Source organism: Pseudorasbora parva, chromosome 6 (assembly GCF_024679245.1).
Source record: "Pseudorasbora parva isolate DD20220531a chromosome 6, ASM2467924v1, whole genome shotgun sequence".
In the NCBI taxonomy this organism is placed as follows: domain Eukaryota; kingdom Metazoa; phylum Chordata; class Actinopteri; order Cypriniformes; family Gobionidae; genus Pseudorasbora; species Pseudorasbora parva.
In genome coordinates, this window is record NC_090177.1 from 33,638,940 (window position 1) to 33,657,600 (window position 18,661).

The following is an 18,661-nucleotide window of genomic DNA, read 5'->3' on the forward strand; positions in this document are numbered from 1 at the left end:
TAAATGGTATAAGTAAAGTAACATTTAAGTTTTTTTTTTAATTATTATTATTATTATTTGTGCTAAATCTCAGAGCTGGGCCGGTTCATTTTCCATTGGGTGGCCCAAACACATTAGTGATGAATAGCATGATTTTTCCATTGGGTGGCGCTGATCGGGCTCGCGCAGATGGAGGGATGAGTCTCATCACATGGTCCATATGCCCGGAGAAAGTGAGCGATCATCGCAGCCTCTGCGCTCTCTAAACTCAATCAGAGTAGGCGGCACTGTTCGCGCCCCACAGCAGACGAACTGAGAGCAGAAGCCCAGCCATGATTGTCAGCCTGCAGCTGTGCGCGCTGGGGGAGAGCTGAGGAGCGGAGAGGAGAGGAGAGGAGAGGAGCGGAGCGGAGCGGTGGTCATGCCGGAGAAGAGCGCGCAGTAGAAGTCTTCTCACTGAGGATGGCAGGGATGCTGCGCGCCGCATCAGTCTCTCTGGCTCTGTGAAACGCACGGTAAGCGCGCTTCATCTTCCCTCCCTGATCCTGTCAGTACATGTTGAACTTTGAGCTGTTTCGTCCGCGTTTTAAGTGTTTGGCTAGGTGGCTTGTTGAGCAGAAGTTTATGAGACTCTTTTTATGTTTGTCACTTTATGTAACTAACATTATGTGTAGCCTAAATATGCTAGTCTCCAGACGTTTCACAGACAACAGCAGTCTCGGTCAGGCTAAAACATGATTAAGGCAGTGCTGAGATCTTTTTCATGAGATATTCGAGATCATTGAATGGACATTCTGAGCTCATATCGATGTTCTTATTGATTTTGTATTTTCTTGAGAGGGGCGGTGATGGAGAAGATACGGAGATAAGGTAAAGATGGTTTAAAGTGTGTCCTGAATGAATGTTGGTTGATACCAAAAAGTACCATGGTACAACCTAATTTGTGCGGATATGATACCATGGTTGTTGTTTTTTTTTGGAGGGCATGTGCTATGGATATCATTTATTTGATATGACCCATTGGACCCTTGTTTTTTGGGGGTATACCAATGTTTACCATGTTTTTTGGATGTTTTTGGGGTATTCCCATGGTTCTACCATAGTAATCTATGGTATTTGGAGGTATTTGAATTATTAACTAATAATATTTGCTATGGTACTCCATACTTAGAATACCATTGTAGCTCCTCAATATTCCACACTATTTTTGTAGTTTTAGACAAATATGAAACCGAATATGGTCATCTTTTTTTGTGTTTTGATGTTAGTATTGTGTGTTTAGATTATTTTTTTTCACCTGTGATAAAGCAGCTGTTTTTATAGTGATCTTCATTCGGAGAGTGCAGTAAATGGTGTGTGATCCCCAAGTGTTAAGTTATTCCAGGCCCAGTGGGATAGACTTTATTTGAGCAAGAAAGTGACTTAACACCAAGAGCTTATGCCCCCCAATGCACGCTGACCGAGAGACTGCGAGAGTCTGTCTGATACAGTGAATATGGATGAATGAAATCCTCTTACACTGCAGCTCAGACTCACTGTGTGTGTGTGTGTGAGAGATATGCTCTCTACTGAGGCTTTACTGACTGATGAACTGTCTTTTGCACTTTATAATGAATTTTAAAGCAGCGCAATTCAGAGACGTCAGCAGAAAAATAATATTAAGAAGTTGATAAAGAAGTTGAATGATTATTATTGGTTAAAAAAAGGTTGTCTAAAGTGCTAGGACAGAAAATAAACGTTCACATGCACATTTTGGGCATGTTCAATTAAATCACATCTTCTAGAGATCATTAACTAGTTTAAATAGAAGATTTTGTTAACGTATACCCACCCTCGTGTCACTCAAAACTAATGTGGAACGCAAAGACTTACTCTCAAAAGGTCAAACCTGATGGCTTTCAAGTTCACCTGTAATTTTGCTTTGTTAAAGAAATAATATTTTCTCATGAAATATCAATCAATACATCATTTTTTATTTCATTTTATTTAATTAAAAAATAGAATTTTTTGTTCTTTAATAAAGCAAAATTACAGGTGAACTTGAAAGCCACCAGGTTTGACATTTTGATTTATTTTTAATAATTCATATTTATTTAATGCAATAATAACTATTACGTATTAAGCAAAATTGCATCTAAATAGACATGTAAAAAAATTAAGCTGTCAGTTATAATATATATATTTTTTCTAATTTAATTTAATTTCATTTCATTTAATTTCATTTCATTTAATTTCATTTAAAAATTGACATCACAAGAAATTATTATTATTATTTAAAGCAAAATTGCATCTGAACAGATTATTATTATTATTATTATTATTATTATTATTATTATTATTATTATTATTATTAATTTATTAATTTATTAATATATTAATAATTAATAATAACCCAGACTCCATTGAACAAAAAATAGACGAATATGTAAAAAATTAAAATAAAAACTGTAAGTTATAAACACATTTTTTCTCTGCTCATGTTTTTGCCTTAATGTAAACCAGGACTGGTTTACACCTCCTCCAAAAAAATAACTTAAAAAAAAAAATAGTGCATGAAAGCCCTAAGTATAGACCCCTCTTTCGCACGCACATGCAATTAAGCCCACATGTAAAATAAACTGCAAACAATAGCAAGACCTTCAAAATGTCCCTTTAAGGCCCACCAGCAGCTTTCTTCTGCTCTGTTGCTTGACTCTTTATATTTTAAACATGCCACATCCTTACAGACAGGCTACAGTGGCTGCGTTTTTAAACCACATGACCAGCCGCGTCTGTGTTGTGTGACGTGACAGACCGTCATGCTGTCACAGCAGGATGCAAAACCTGCTCTCTGTGGCTAGAAGTGCCTGAAAGGTGCACGAATGGGTCAGTTTGTACTCTATATGTGCTCTCTGTGGAGACGCTGTGCACAGGCAGGGTTTAATATGCATGCCATGCACTCTTGCCACTGTGGATGTCAAAGTAGATTCAGGATCAAGTAACACTCGTACGCTTCTGTATCTTAAGACAGACATGAGCTGAACTGAGAGAGAGAGAGATATGGTGGGAGGAGGGAGGGAAAAATGAATAGTCCCTATGGATTAGAGTGGAATATGTGTGACGGTGGGTGGAGGGAGGGTTTAGGGCACCAGACGCACTAACTGTATGAAAATCCCTTAATAATTAACACTATTGCAAGAGGATGGGTACAAACGAATGGAAACCTGCTGTGTACGTGACAATTACGCAGAGTGGTCAACATGTTATCTGAAACGGATGAACTGTACTGAGAAGTGTTGGGGGATCTCCCAAAATGAATGAAACATGAATTTCTTCTTAAAGGCTCTTCAGTGTGTCAGCTTAAAGAGACAGTTCGGCAAAACTGAAAACCTCATGTCGTTCCAAACTATCGATGTTTACCTCAGCTGATTGGTGGTAAACATTCGTCAAAACTTCTCATTCTTGAGGGTCCTTAAATAGACTACACTCACTGATGAGCTTGAGCTGTGGTATTCAGCGAAAGACCTTCAACATCTAAAGCACAAAAGGTTTCTTTAGTGCAAAAGGATTCTGAAGCAAAAACTGTACTTCTGTGGCATTGCTCAGGGGGAAAAAAAAACACTTCTTGGTTGTTCCTGCTACCTTTATTGTAAGAGTACATGGGTCTTTGGAGATTATAACAGTTATTGATTGATATGTTATTTAGATTAATGTACATGCTAAAAGAGAATAATGTATGTAAACTTGTTTTCTTTGTCTGTGCAACACAAAATAAGATATTTGGACCCACTTTATATTAGGTGGCCTTAACTACTATGTAATAACATTGTAATTACAGTTTTTGCCCGTTCCTTGAACACATTTTGCAAAACTTCGCTCGTTGTGCCAAAACGCTACACACAAGTAAACATGACACAACACTGGGAAATATACCATTCACATCTGAACTGAAACTCTACTATCAAAACATTAACTTTGCTATCAAAACCCAGCATTCCTTTGTCAAAATGTAACTCTGATGACAAAATGATACACACTTGCATCAAAATTTATTCAATTTATTCAATTTATTCATTTATTCATTCATTCATTTCAATTAATTTTGGTTCACAACAACCAAAAATGAAAGTACTGTTACAAATGACATAATACTGTACATCACAGTACTATACTTCACACTACAGTACAATCTCAGTGCTATGTACTGTACTGTATGTTACGCAAAAATAAAAATAAAAATGTTACTAAATGAGCACTAGCCAACTTACAATACAGTAATGTGGTAAGGTACAGTACTGTAAATACTGTAGATACAGTCTGGAATGGAGAGTTGCTGTTTTCTAATCTGAATGTTCTTATGATGGATGAATCTGTGAACCGGCTTAGATGTGGCCGGACTCTCTGCCCAGCTTCCCTCACTGTCAGGCCATGACTTACCACATGATCCACCAAAAAGTTGCTCTAATATTATCTGAAATATTGTTCTGTTTATAGCATATTTGACCATCTGGGTCTATAGTGTTCAAGCAACGGGCAAAAACTGTAATAATTTGATAAAATGCACTTATTGTGTACATTGTACTTACATTTTTAAAAATACCTGCATGTAATTAAGTCTGTGGGTCATTAAACTGACCCACACCACCACACCTGTCCCTAACTCTACCCTTAAACTGACCCACACCACCACACCTGACCCTAACTCTACCCTTAAACTGACCGACACCACCACACCTGTCCCTAACTCTACCCTTAAACTGGCCCACACCACCACAGCTGTCCCTAACTCTACCCTTAAACTGACCGACACCACCACACCTGTCCCTAACTCTACCCTTAAACTGACCCACACCACCACACCTGTCCCTAACTCTACCCTTAAACTGACCCACACCACCACACCTGACCCTAACTCTACCCTTAAACTGACCCACACCACCACACCTGACCCTAACTCTACCCTTAAACTGACCCACACCTCCACACCTGTCCCTAACTCTACCCTTAAACTGACCCACACCACCACACATGTCCCTAACTCTACCCTTAAACTGACCCACACCACCACACCTGACCCTAACTCTACCCTTAAACTGACCCACACCACCACACCTGTCCCTAACTCTACCCTTAAACTGACCCACACCACAACACCTGACCCTAACTCTACCCTTAAACTGACCCACACCTCCACACCTGTCCCTAACTCTACTCTTAAACTGACCCACACCACCATACCTGTCCCTAACTCTACCCTTAAACTGACCCACACCTCCACACCTGTCCCTAACTCTACCCTTAAACTGACCCACACCACCACACCTGACCCTAACTCTACCCTTAAACTGACCCACACCACCACACCTGACCCTAACCCTACCCTTAAACTGACCCACACCACCACACCTGTCCCTAACTCTACCCTTAAACTGGCCCACACCACCACAGCTGTCCCTAACTCTACCCTTAAACTGACCCACACCACCACACCTGTCCCTAACTCTACCCTTAAACTGACCCACACCACCACACCTGTCCCTAACTCTACCCTTAAACTGACCCACACCACCACACCTGTCCCTAACTCTACCCTTAAACTGACCCACACCACCACACCTGTCCCTAACTCTACCCTTAAACTGACCCACACCACACCTGTCACTAACTCTACCCTTAAACTGACCCACACCACCACACCTGTCCCTAACTCTACCCTTAAACTGACCCACACCACCACACCTGTCCCTAACTCTACCCTTAAACTGACCCACACCACCACACCTGACCCTAACTCTACCCTTAAACTGACCCACACCACCACACCTGTCCCTAACTCTACCCTTAAACTGACCCACACCACCACACCTGTCCCTAACTCTACCCTTAAACTGACCCACACCACCACACCTGTCCCTAACTCTACCCTTAAACTGACCCACACCACCACACCTGTCCCTAACTCTACCCTTAAACTGACCATACCACCACACCTGACCCTAACCCTACCCTTAAACTGACCCACACCACCACACCTGTCCCTAACTCTACCCTTAAACTGGCCCACACCACCACACCTGTCCCTAACTCTATACCCTTAAACTGACCATACCACCACACCTGTCCCTAACTCTACCCTTAAACTGACCCACACCACCACACCTGTCCCTAACTCTACCCTTAAACTGGCCCACACCACCACAGCTGTCCCTAACTCTACCCTTAAACTGACTCACACACACACACACACACACACACACACACACACACACACACACACACACACACACACACACACACACACACACACACACACACACACACACACACACACACACACACACTGTATAACACTTAATTTTACCATTTACTCTCCCTTTTCGAGTGCCATGGGCAAACCATGCTATAGGAAATAAAAAATCCCAGCCCAGTTTCAGTTAAACTTAAGTTCATAAAACTCAAAACCAATAAACAGTTCAGTTTACTTTAAATATGTCAGTGCTGTGAACTCAAAAAAAGAAAGTTCTAAATACCCAGTTCAACAGTTAATTTAACTGAAATAATTTGTTTAATTTAGGTTTTTCCTACTCAAACCAATTAAGTATTTTGAGCGTTAAGGTTTACAGTGGATATATAGGATTAGGAGGTCCTAATGTAAAAGTTTATAATTCAGCCATTACAAAGTCTTAGTGGTGTCCCTCTAAGGCGGTGATTATTTTAATAATTTAAAGCCCTTTAATGCTGAAATAGTTCTTTGTGTTTTTGTTTATGCGCAACATTAAATCAAAATATACCATTTTTACTTCATGCACATTTATTGTTCAAAAAATAAAAACTTGTTTTTCTTTTTTATAAAAGACAAGCTTCATAAATGTAGACCTGCAAGTAAAATGTATTGAGTGATGCTTAATGTTGAGCATATTTGCTTCTATTTTCATAAAACCTAAAAAGCAGATTTCTAATCAGCACCCCAAAAAAAAAAAGGGTTCCACATGCCAAAGAGCCCCTGTTTGCTGCCATTTAGAATCCATTTTTCATTAGAGTCTCTTGGTTTCTGGGTTTTTAGAGCACCGGTACACAGATGGTTTTCTTTCTGAAACTTCTGAAAAAGTTCCCCCCATGGTATCAAGCTGCAAAACCCTTTCCAAACCTTTATTTTTATTCACAGCTGAACAAGATTATGACCTGCATGCGTTTGGTTCACAGACATCATCTTCTGTCTGAGAGGCGGTGACCCGAGGAACAGCCCTCTCATTTCTCTCTTTCCACAGATGACAGAAAGTGAGATTCATGTTGCTATTCCTCTCATCCAAACAGACAGAACCCCCCTCTCTATTTTTCATCAGTGGCTATCATATGGTCAGGAAATAGGAGTGGGCTGCACCGAACTCAATAGGCATTTAGGCACTTAGGAGTATTTCGGGGCCTGTTGTGATACGCATTAGACTAACATGCTTCATCCATAACACTACACAATATTGATTCATTTCCTCAGGGCGAAGGGCATAATAGCCTTTATCTATTTTCACTCCTTATCACCCTTGTTGCCTAATCACTTTGACTGTTCGCTGCCATTAAAGTGCTTAAATGCCAACATCATAATCTCTTAAGGGTCTGTCAGTAAAGGGATAAAGCATTTGTGTCAATACAATGGCGTGGATTTGACGTTAGTGTGATGTAACCGTGACATGGATTTAGTTCACTAACATTTCGCCCTGTAGAAAGAGGTCAATGAGGCCACGGGTTCTCCATTAGCATTGCTCTTATTACTGAAGTAGATGTCTGTTGTGGTGGTGCTCCATAATATGAATATATACAGAGAGAGAGAGACAGGGTACATACAGATGATTTTCTCCAGTTCAAGTGAAGGAACTTTTGTGTGTGGTCACAGCTCATGCGTATTGACCTATTTTTTTCTGTGGATGGTCTGAGATAAGCTTTCCATGTCCTCTTTTGGCCCATGCTGGGTCCTGGTTTCTAGTCGTTGTAGCTCACTATAGAAGTGCACAACAGGAAAAGAGCAGAAATGTTTGTGAGCTGCAGCGCATCCGCCTAGAAAACACAGTAAACTCAGCCACAGACCTGACAGAGAGTCAGAGAGGAAAGAGAGGAAAAGATTTTGGTGGTCGTGGAACATTGGCCAAAAACATGTTCTAATGGGCAGAAAATCTACTCTGGTACAACATGTTAATTCACCTGCTTCACACAAGTATGTAGATGAAAATGTTTGGCCAATTTATCGCAAAATGTTTTTGTGTTGCTGAGGTGGCAACATATCTCAGTACTCCATGGGGCACTTGGGGACACATTGACATTTAACTCTTTCCCCGCTATTTACAAAATTTCCAGCTCTGTTTGTTATATGGAAGGAGGCCCTATTACATATTTTAGAGTACAGAATCTCCGGTTAAAAACACATGCGAAGAAAAAGCAGAAACAAGTAATATCATATATTACTCTGTAGCATTGAGGGTATTGATGACTCGATGGGCCCAATCATACACCTGGAGCAATGCAGTGTTTTTTGCTAGTTTCAGCCGGACGCAGTTATCATTTTTACGTCCAGTTCCACGTTGCTTAAATAGCCAATGCACTCGCACCCATCTGTTCGCCCATGGGTTCAGGTGCATTGTTGGTGTGTTGCTATTTTAAGGGAACTGAAAATGACCAAAGTGCACCATTGACCAAATGAAACCTAAACCTATAAGTCAATAGCACCGTATTTTATTTGTGTTATTTATAGGACCCGTTAGTAATATGCACATTTAGACAGGTCCACAATGTGTGTACACTTATAACACACACAAGGATGCGCAGCAGCACACAAACATTTTTAAACGTTAAAAATAAAAGGATTCCTCTCTGGACAAGTGTTCAGTCTTTCCACTCGCATATTTCGTCTGGTAGATAACAAATCCGCCATGGTGCGAGCGCAACTGACTTTTAAAGGCAATGGGAGATGAGACTCTGATTAGTTTATTGCACATTATGCCCAAAACACACCCATGACTCATTAAGAGACTTTAGGTACAACCCTTTTGGACCATGCACCGGGCACACCAACCATTTTTCCGTCATTGAACTAGCAAAAGTGGATCTGCACCATTTGCTTTCAGACCATGCGTTCAGATCATTAAAATAGGGCCCTAAAAGTGTTTAAAAACTAAAAAACACTCATGAACGATGAATAAATAATATATTTGCGCTAACTTTTAACTAACATTCTATTAACATTACAGGAGGAACGTTTGTTTCATAATTTTGACAGAACATTAGCCAAAGTTCTGAGGACATGCCCTGTTAGTTGGGTGTTTGTGTCATAAGTTGTGGTCTAACATATTTTGTAACGCATTGACATTGAGCATTTGCATCCACATTGTTTGTAGAGAATGTTACAGGCCTTACATCGCACAAAAAGACATGCACCTCCTATGACTTGAATTATCCTGTCTTGTATTTCTATCTGCGTTTTTTGAAGACCCAGCAGTCTGCAGGGATTGTAGAAATTATGCCGACCCCTTTTGTTTAACCGCTGTATTACTAGTGCTAGATGTTCCACTCAGCATTGTGTGCAAAAACAACAGGATGTATGACTTAGAAGTTAGAACCAGGCTATGAACTATATGAAACAAATCAGTCTCTATTTTGTTAAATGCTGTTGAATGGAACCGTGGAGATTGAAATCAAGACATTACATTGTTTATTTATAGTTTATTTACAATCACATAATCTCTGTGCCGTCGCCCTGGCAAACGTCAACTGCATCCTTATCAAAACAACACCTACACGTTGTTGCGCGTCGCAACAGTCTGCCGTTTGCCAGGAGGTGAAAGAGTGTGCCGGTGTGTGGTAGGAAATCAGTTGTGGTAGTTCAAAGAATCTGTGGTCGTACATATGAAGAGTGTGCAGGAACACGCTCACACACACTCACACACACACACACACTTGCTGTGCTGTCCCCTTTTTACCAGAGTGTCGTGAAGCAACGGCAGACACCAGTGCAAGTCTATTTTTAGCCAGTGCCTGCAAGAACCAAGCACATACGTTAAAATGCTGCTCAGCGGTGTAGCACTGTTAGCTATCTTATGCTCAAGATTTTGAGTAGTAACAGGAATGTGTTGTTTGAAATGTGTCTATTTTTATGCACTTGCAGAATGTGCAGACTGGAGGGTCTATTTTAGCTGCTAGTGTGTGACGCTAATGACACTTTTTGTGTATACTGGACAATTTGGTGTCCTGTTACTTAAAAAAAAGCATCAAATGCTATATTTTTTTGTAATAACTGTTAGATATAGTAGTCTAACACAGATTTATGCTAGCTTGACCTGTAGTTGTACATGTACCGCTTTAAACAGGTGATTTAAACAGGTGATCTTGCTCTGAATCCATCAAATAAAATAAATGACATAATCTGTTGGGCGGCTTATCGAGTGTAGTGTTATTTTAATATTGCTTATACTGCACTGAGAAAAAAATGGTGCAGGATTACAATATTTTTACTATAATAATTATAAAGAAACAGCAAGTGTCGAACATTGAATTAAAGTGTGACATTTTTAAGTACCAAATAGTGTATTCCAGTAAAACAGATTTCAGTCTTTGTTTTATTCACAACTTTTATTATTTAAAATTATTTTAGTTTATTGTAGTATTTTTTTATATATATATCTTTCTAGTTAGTTTTAATTTATTTTTATTTCAGTTATAATCACATCACATTTAAAAATTTAATTTACATTTTTTAAGTTTATTGAAATGTATTGAAAAATATTATTAATTTTAGTTTTAGTTAACAATAAGAATATATATTCAGTGGACTGTAGTTCAAATGAGTCATGACAAGTTTTTTTAGTAAAAAAAAAAACTTATTTTAATAGGTTCACTTATATAAAGTTTTTTCACAAAAAAATCTAATATATATATATATATATATATATATATATATATGTGTGTGTGTGTGTGTGTGTGTGTGTGTGTGTGTGTGTGTGTGTGTGTGTGTGTGTGTGTGTGTGTGTGTGTGTGTGTGTGTGTGTGTGTGTGTGTGTGTATGTATATATATATATATTTATATATGTGTGTGTGTGTGTGTGTGTGTATGTATATATATATATTTATATATATATGTGTGTGTGTGTGTGTGTGTGTGTGTGTGTGTGTAATATATATATTAGATTCATCACCCAAATTTTTATCTAATACATTTTTAAGGGGCAGTCAGGTCAAGCTTAAAAAAAAAGCTGAGCTGTTTATTTTAAAAATTCTAATAGTTTATCATAATAAAAAATGTAACTCCTTAAAATTGTGCAACCAAAGGAGTGGCATCGTTTGGACTCCTTTCTACATCTTGGAGAGAATACAAGACAAATATTACTGTAATATATTAATATTATTGCAGTTTGGACTCATTCATCAGACTTAACATTTCAACCCTGTTATCAAGTTATTATAGTAATAATGTTTAACTAAATATTAGTATTTTATTGGGAAATATAAGTTTACTAATAACTATAAACCAGCATTTGTTCCCAAATTAGTCACTTCTGAATGCCATGTTGGCTAAATCGTTTTTTTCAGTAGGGTCCATTTCAATGTAATGCATATTTGACAATGAGGTTGACAATCAATGTAATTTCAAGCACCTATTTTTTTTTTTTTTTTTTTTTTTTTTTTGGAGTTATGTTTTACACCCAATTCATACAATGAGCTTAATATAGCTGCTAGGTATTAGACTCTCAAAGAAAGTGCTTTCATTCCCTAGTATAGCAGGTGAGGCTTTTGCTAAAGTCATTGGAGGATGAGAGAGCTCTATTTCTGGAGTTTTCTTTGTTGAATTAATTTTGTTTATTTATGCATGCACCTCCACATGAAAGCATCCCGCGGTCCCTAGTGGAACTGATGACTTGTGGAATGAGAGGCGTTTTAGCTCTCTCTCTCTCTCTCTCTCTCTCTCTCTCTCTCTCTCTCTCTCTCTCTCTCTCTCTCTCTCTCTCTCTCTCTCTCTCTCTCTCTGATTCCCTTCTTTCACTTCTTCTGTTTTTTGGACCCGTTTTTCCCTCTGTCTACCTTTGCAGATGAATGGAAAGGTCACTAAAGCGTTTATTCCCAGTGTGGTTGTGTTTTATTGAACGTGATGAATAGATTTGTGTCGTATCGATTCCTCTGATCAATAGGTAGAGTGTTCTGAGAACTACAGAGGACTCTAATGATTGTTAGTAACCCAATTAGCTGCAAAAACCAGCTTATGAATTATTCAAGCCGTTATGCTTGTCTGCCATATCAAAAATAAACAAAATGCATTATTATCAACCTGATTAGTGGTAAGCAAGGTCAATGAATGTCAGTTTTCGTTATTAGTGTCATGACTTCGAATGTGCTCGACCTTCATCATTTTTTCAGCTAAACAGCCAATTCTGTCTGTCCAATCCATGAGTTTAAAATCCCTTTAAAGGGTTAGCTCACCCCAAAATGAAAATTATTTCATTAATTGCTCACCCTCGTGTCGTTCCAAAGACTTTCGTTCATCTTCAGAACGCAAATGAAATCTGAGCGCTTTCTGTCCCTCCATTGACAGGATACGCAACTACCACTTTTAAGCCCTAGATAGGTAGTAATGACAGCATTACAGTAATCCATTAAAGTGGTTCTATTATGCGTTTTCTGTTTGAAAATAAAAAAAGATCTGCAAGGTTGCAAATCTCAAAGTCTATTTCAAAGGGAGATGAACTTTACGATGAACAGCTTGTCTGGACTATAAACATGTTTTTTTCTGGATCTTATGAAGTCATAGGGCCCTATTTTAATAATCTAAACGCAGTGTTTCCCAACCTTTTTTCAGCCATTTTGTGGCACCCCCTCACATACGTTACGCTAGGGGTGTAACGGTACAGATTGCTCACGGTTCGGGTTGTATCGCGGTTTTAGGTTCACGGTTTCGGTACAGTTTGGTATTTGCTGTTCAATGTACAAATGAAAAAGTCTGGTAAGATCAGGCTAGCACTTTTGCCCACGTTTTTCTAGTATCATCTCTGTTGTTTTAGTGTAACCGAGGAGCCAGCACGTGTATCCATTGAGAGAAACACACATAAAGCATTATTTTCAAGTTACAACCCATATTAAAGATGCGTCATTAGATGTGAGATGAACCGCGGTGCAAGTGCGTCAGACGGCACCCCGGTTGGGAAACACTAGTCTAAAGTGCATAGCACAGGTGCACTTAGGGTCCAAAAGGGTTTTCCCTAGCCCCCTAATGAGTCATGGGTGCGTTTTGGGTGTAATGTGCAATAAACCAATCAGAGTCTCCTCTCCCATTCCCTTTAAAAGCCAGTTGCACTCGCACCATGGCGGATTCGCTATTTGCAAGAGGAAAAACTGAACGCTTCTCTAGCAAGGAAACGGATCTGCACGTAGACTAATTCTGATACATGCATTGACTATCCATGGCATGTAGGCATTTTTATACTTATGTACACAATAATAATCTTTTACATTTGAATCCTTTCATTTTTCATATGTTTAATGTGTGTAATAAGCTAAATGTCCGCGCGTTGGTAGACCCACCTATCCGCTTGTTAAGTCGTGACGTAAGGAACGCCGTTTCTGGGTCCAAGCCTCAACTCGTTTCACTTGAGAATGCCATTGACGCCCGTTTACGAGCGCGATTTATTCATATTAAACATCAAACGTTTAAAAAAGTTTAACATTTTAAATACTTACAGTCTACACAACAGTCTCTGTGCTCACAGCGTCACATACATTAATATTTTAACGATTTAAAAAAGATGAATCACTGTCTGGCCATCTAGAATTTTGGTATGGAGAAAAAGGTTATGATTATAGCTTTTTTTGTAGTATCACACCACATTGTGTGTGTATATTAGCACCGTTTGTAATTTTTTTTGTGGTATTAGATAGAGTGTTTGGACCCGGAAGCGCTGCCGCGTGACGTCAGCCTTAACAACCGGATTGGCGCCTACTACTAACGTGTTCTTTGTATAACAAAACGAATATTGCAGCATGGCTGTAGGGGAGGTTTTTGTTGGTCAGTGGTGCAGTTGTTTTGAGTTGCCTCTATATAGCAACTTATCAACAATGCACCTGAACACACCTGGTTTTCAGACCAGTGAACAGGGCGAACAGATGGATGCGAGTGCATTTGCTATTTAAACGTGCTATTGTTGAAACTAGCAAAAAACACATTGCACCCGGCACCACATTGCTCCAGTTATATCATAGGGCCCGTAATGTTACTCATTTCAAAAATCTCCACACACAGAATACACAAAAAAAGTGACGAGGCTTGGTTGAGCTGCATTAGAGAAGACTGTATTTTCGATGCTAACTGATGTCACATATGGACTACTTTCATGATGTTTTTATTCCCTTTCTGGACATGGACAGTATAGTGTGCATACACTCAGATACGCTGTCGGACTAAATATAAAATATCTTAAACTGTGTTCTGAAGATGAACGGAGGTCTTACGGGTGTGGAACAACATTAGGGGGAGTCATTAATGACATCAATTTCATTTTTGGGTGAACTAACCCTTTAACATTTACAATGAGGCTTGTTTGCATTAAACAAGCAATGGCTTAATTTACACACGTAAATTCCAGTACATTTAGCGGTTACTTATACTAAATTGTGGATGATTAGTTAATATGATGAAATGCCACATGTAACTGTTTGGTGCTTTTGCCCAAGGAAAGGAATGATAGATGGACAGATGAGCAGTTGGTCAAATTCATTTGGGACTACATTTTTCATAACTCTGTCAGGCGTAAACCTGCCCTGGCTTTCAAGCAGCATAAAATCAATGAGTGCACCATTAACCTACGATTGCACCGGTTCACTCCACCGCTGCCCCCCCATAGTTCGAACACCTCACACTGCTGTGAAAAAGACAAATAGATAGAGAGTAACAAACAGAAGAAAATCAGAGAATCAGAGACATAGCTCCAGAAAGGGAATTTTTTACATACTTCACTAGCTCCAAATACTATGAGATTGAACAATGCATGTTTTAAAATCCCACATTACAACAAACATCTTAAATGAATGGGTTATTTACAGCTTAATAATTCATAATTTATTTATTTTTATTTTTCTCAGCACTCAAAGCACTTTACACATGGAAGGGGGATTATTTAATATCTTAACCCTGTAAAGCCTGGCATATAAAATATATATTATTTTTATTGTATTTTTTATTTAACCTTTTGACAAAATATTTTTAAAAAATTGCCGCATGTAGTTTAGGTTTTGTTGTCTCATATTTGATATATCAGTTGCTGATATTTATATGGTCAAAACGTAAAATGAAATTATGATTACTTGTAAAAGTATTGTAAACCTTGAGTTTGTAGAAAGGCACTATAAAAAATAAACATTATTATAATCATTGAGATATTTATAATACCATAGCAGACTACTTGCATAACATGCATAATGCAAATAAATATTAGTTGTCAATATCACCCAAAAATATGTCTAATTAAGGTAATATTTAAATGCTTAGTTTTATGATCAATGCTCTGTAGTTTTAATTGTTGGGTCAAAAAACATAATTAAATTATTAAATTACACGAAATTAACGGGGGCTTGGGGCAAAAAAGCCACCAAAATGAATTAAAAATTCCAAAATTCACGATTAAGCTAGATCGCCATGTCAGATGCAGCTTCTGTTCCACCTTTGCAGTTTAAAGATGACCTTTGTTGATTTTTTATTGGTTACTACACTGTAAAAAATTATTTAGAAAAAAAAGTTACCTGGTTGCCTTAAAATTTTGAGTTCATTGAAATTAAAATTTTGAGTTAATACAATGAAAATTTTTGAGATTCGACAACCTTTATTAAAATATTATTAAAAGATTTTAAGCATATTGGGTAATTGTGTGTTTTATTTCTGATGACGCAGTGAAACATGCCAAATAGGCATTTGATATGATTTATCACATTTTTTATGTGGTTCAGATACAATAATATTTTGAGTTTCTATTTATTAAACAAATTTCTCTCATTGTATCAACTCAAATTTTTAATTTCAATAAACTCAAAATTTTAAGGCAACCAGGTTACTTACTTTTTTAAGTTAAACCAACAAAAACCAACATTTTTTTTGAAAAAAAATTCACTTTTTTTTACAGTGTGTCTATAGTATTGTGATTGATTAAAGTAACTGGTTACATTTAAGCATTTTACATAAAAAACAGATTTAATAAGGAAATTAGAAAAAAAAAACTTTGTTGGCTATTTACACTAACTCCGCCCACTAATGTCTAGTTGGGCCAGACAAAAGTACCAACAAAAGTTCTGTAACCTGTCGGCAGTAGTGGTGCAGGGAGTAATGTGACCTTTGACACGATCAGCCCACATATCAGAATGGAGAGGCATTTATTTTCTATAAAACATGAAAAAGAAATTTCAAGAAAATGTTAAATATTTCATTTATTTAATAAATCCATTATACTCAATATGTCATCATTGCATACTGTTTTATAATGCAAAATACTGAGGTGGAAATAGTGTCTAACTACTATTCATCAATTGTTCATTTGGGACTCTGAACAAAGCAATACAATAATGACAGAGACGAACAAACAAACGTTCCTCATGATGTATCATATTTGATACTCACATTTAATATGATTTTACCAACAAAACAAAAAAAGTATGGATAATCAAGTAAACCTAAGTTCCTTCAGTCCAAGAGGCGATCATATTGAAATAATAATAACAATATATTAAAGTTATTCTTATGTTTACTTTGTAAAAATCAGTTAATATTTCAGCAACCTGAAGAGAGACATTTAACAATCAATTGTATTGAACCTGGAATGTTCCTTTAAGACAAAAGAGAAGTTGTTATAAAGTAAAAAGCACTTACAATGAAAGTCTATGGGACAAGTAGAAGTTTCAAACCAGAAATGTGAATCTCGTAGCTCTTGTTTAAATCGATTTTTTTTTTTTTAAATGTACCTGTAAAGTTGTCCAAATCATCCTGTCACTCTGAGAAACTTCTAGACATATGCATAAACATGAGGTTGAAAATCATCCGGAATATGCTTTTAAGAACAAGGCTTATTCTAAAAATCAAAGTCTTTTTGAGGGTTGAGGTTTGATGGATTTTTAGTGGGGGATTATTAAAGAAGCTCCCTTTGTCTTTTTGCTGCATACTGTACACTTCAAGCGTCTCACACGGCTGTTATATATTATTCATGTGAGAATTATGTAACGGTGCCTTCGTTGTGAAATGCCATGGAAGATTCAGAGGAGTTTGTTCGGCATCAGGTTCACAGATCTGATCTGGGATGGAAAAGACAGTTACACTTTCTACTGCCATAGACAATCAACCGTCATTCTGCTTTGTTCTCCTGCTGGAGAAAGCATTCTGGAGCGGTGAAAGGCCCTCGTGTGTTTTATGTGTTTGATCACGATGTGTCCCGGTTGCAGTGGTGTGTGGGCGTGGGTTCGTGCGCTGATGTGGAGGCAGGGTGGAGGTTGCCTGCACCTTTGCAGAAGAAGGTGGAAAGTGGGTGAGTCATCCAAAATTAAACCACAAAAGCAAGAGTGGATCTGTGCGCTGTGGGGCTGCGCCTGCACACACACAACAGCATACACACACACATGGCCGATAATGCAGGTTAATTAATGATTAACCTGCCATTTGATAGAATAATGAAATGCCGTTTGTCTAAATTAAGAACTTTTTTTATTTTTTATTCACAACTCAAAATCATAAAACAGGTCAGACGCCTGTCCGACTAACCCCAGATTAGTCAAACAAGTGATGTGAAATGGAAATTGTTTTGTTTTTTAATATTTGATTCAATATATATATATATATATATATATATTTATCCAGAACAATCTGATTTAAAACAAAGTATAGCAAACGGATTCAGAAACCTTTTCAAATACATTTTTTTCAATGAAAAATACTTCCCCTAGTGTTTCTTAGGTGAGTAAAATAAAGTATTTAAACAGTTAAAAAACACACACGCACGCACACACACATCTTATTTAAATGTATTTTTTATTAAATTGAATATATATTCTACGTCACGTGTATTTATAATTTTAATGCTTATATAGGCCTATGTATATTTTTTATATGCTATATTATCTGAATATATATGCAAATATTGAAATGTATTTTTATTAAATGTATTATCTTTTATTATATGCTATATTATATGAATATATAGACTCGGATATAAAAAAAATATATATATGATTTTTTATCTATTTTATTATGCCATATATAATAAATAATATATATTGTTTAAAAATTACAAAATTATATATTTTACAAAATATTTATATGTAATTTGTAATTTATATTACTATATATATATATATATATATATATATATATATATATATATATATATATATAAAACTTTTATAATTTATAATATAATAGAAGTGATTAAAATGCTACAAAATAATTATAAAATTACTTTGTAACATTTTATATATGTAATTTTAATGTTCATATATTTTATACGCTATATTATATTAATACATACACTCAGATATTTAAAAGAGAAAAGATTATAGTATGTATATATATATATATATTTATATAAAAACACACACATGTACATTTTTTTTTTTTAATCAAACTATATGATGAAGTGTGGTTGAAATAGCAGAATTTTTACTCATCACTTTGAGAGGCGAGTGAATCTTTACCATCATCAGG

At 37.0% G+C, this 18,661-nt stretch overlaps 1 protein-coding gene across 1 annotated transcript in view; it reads left to right on the plus strand.

Moving 5' to 3' along the window:
* The first annotated feature begins 208 nt into the window (after positions 1-208).
* The window catches only part of LOC137078912 (phosphoprotein associated with glycosphingolipid-enriched microdomains 1), a 73,043-nt gene continuing 54,590 nt past the window's right edge, over positions 209-18,661 (plus strand). Inside the window, exon 1 of the mRNA XM_067446735.1 lies at positions 209-494. The gene's annotated coding sequence lies outside the window, so the exon portion shown is untranslated. The remainder of the gene's footprint in view (positions 495-18,661) is intronic.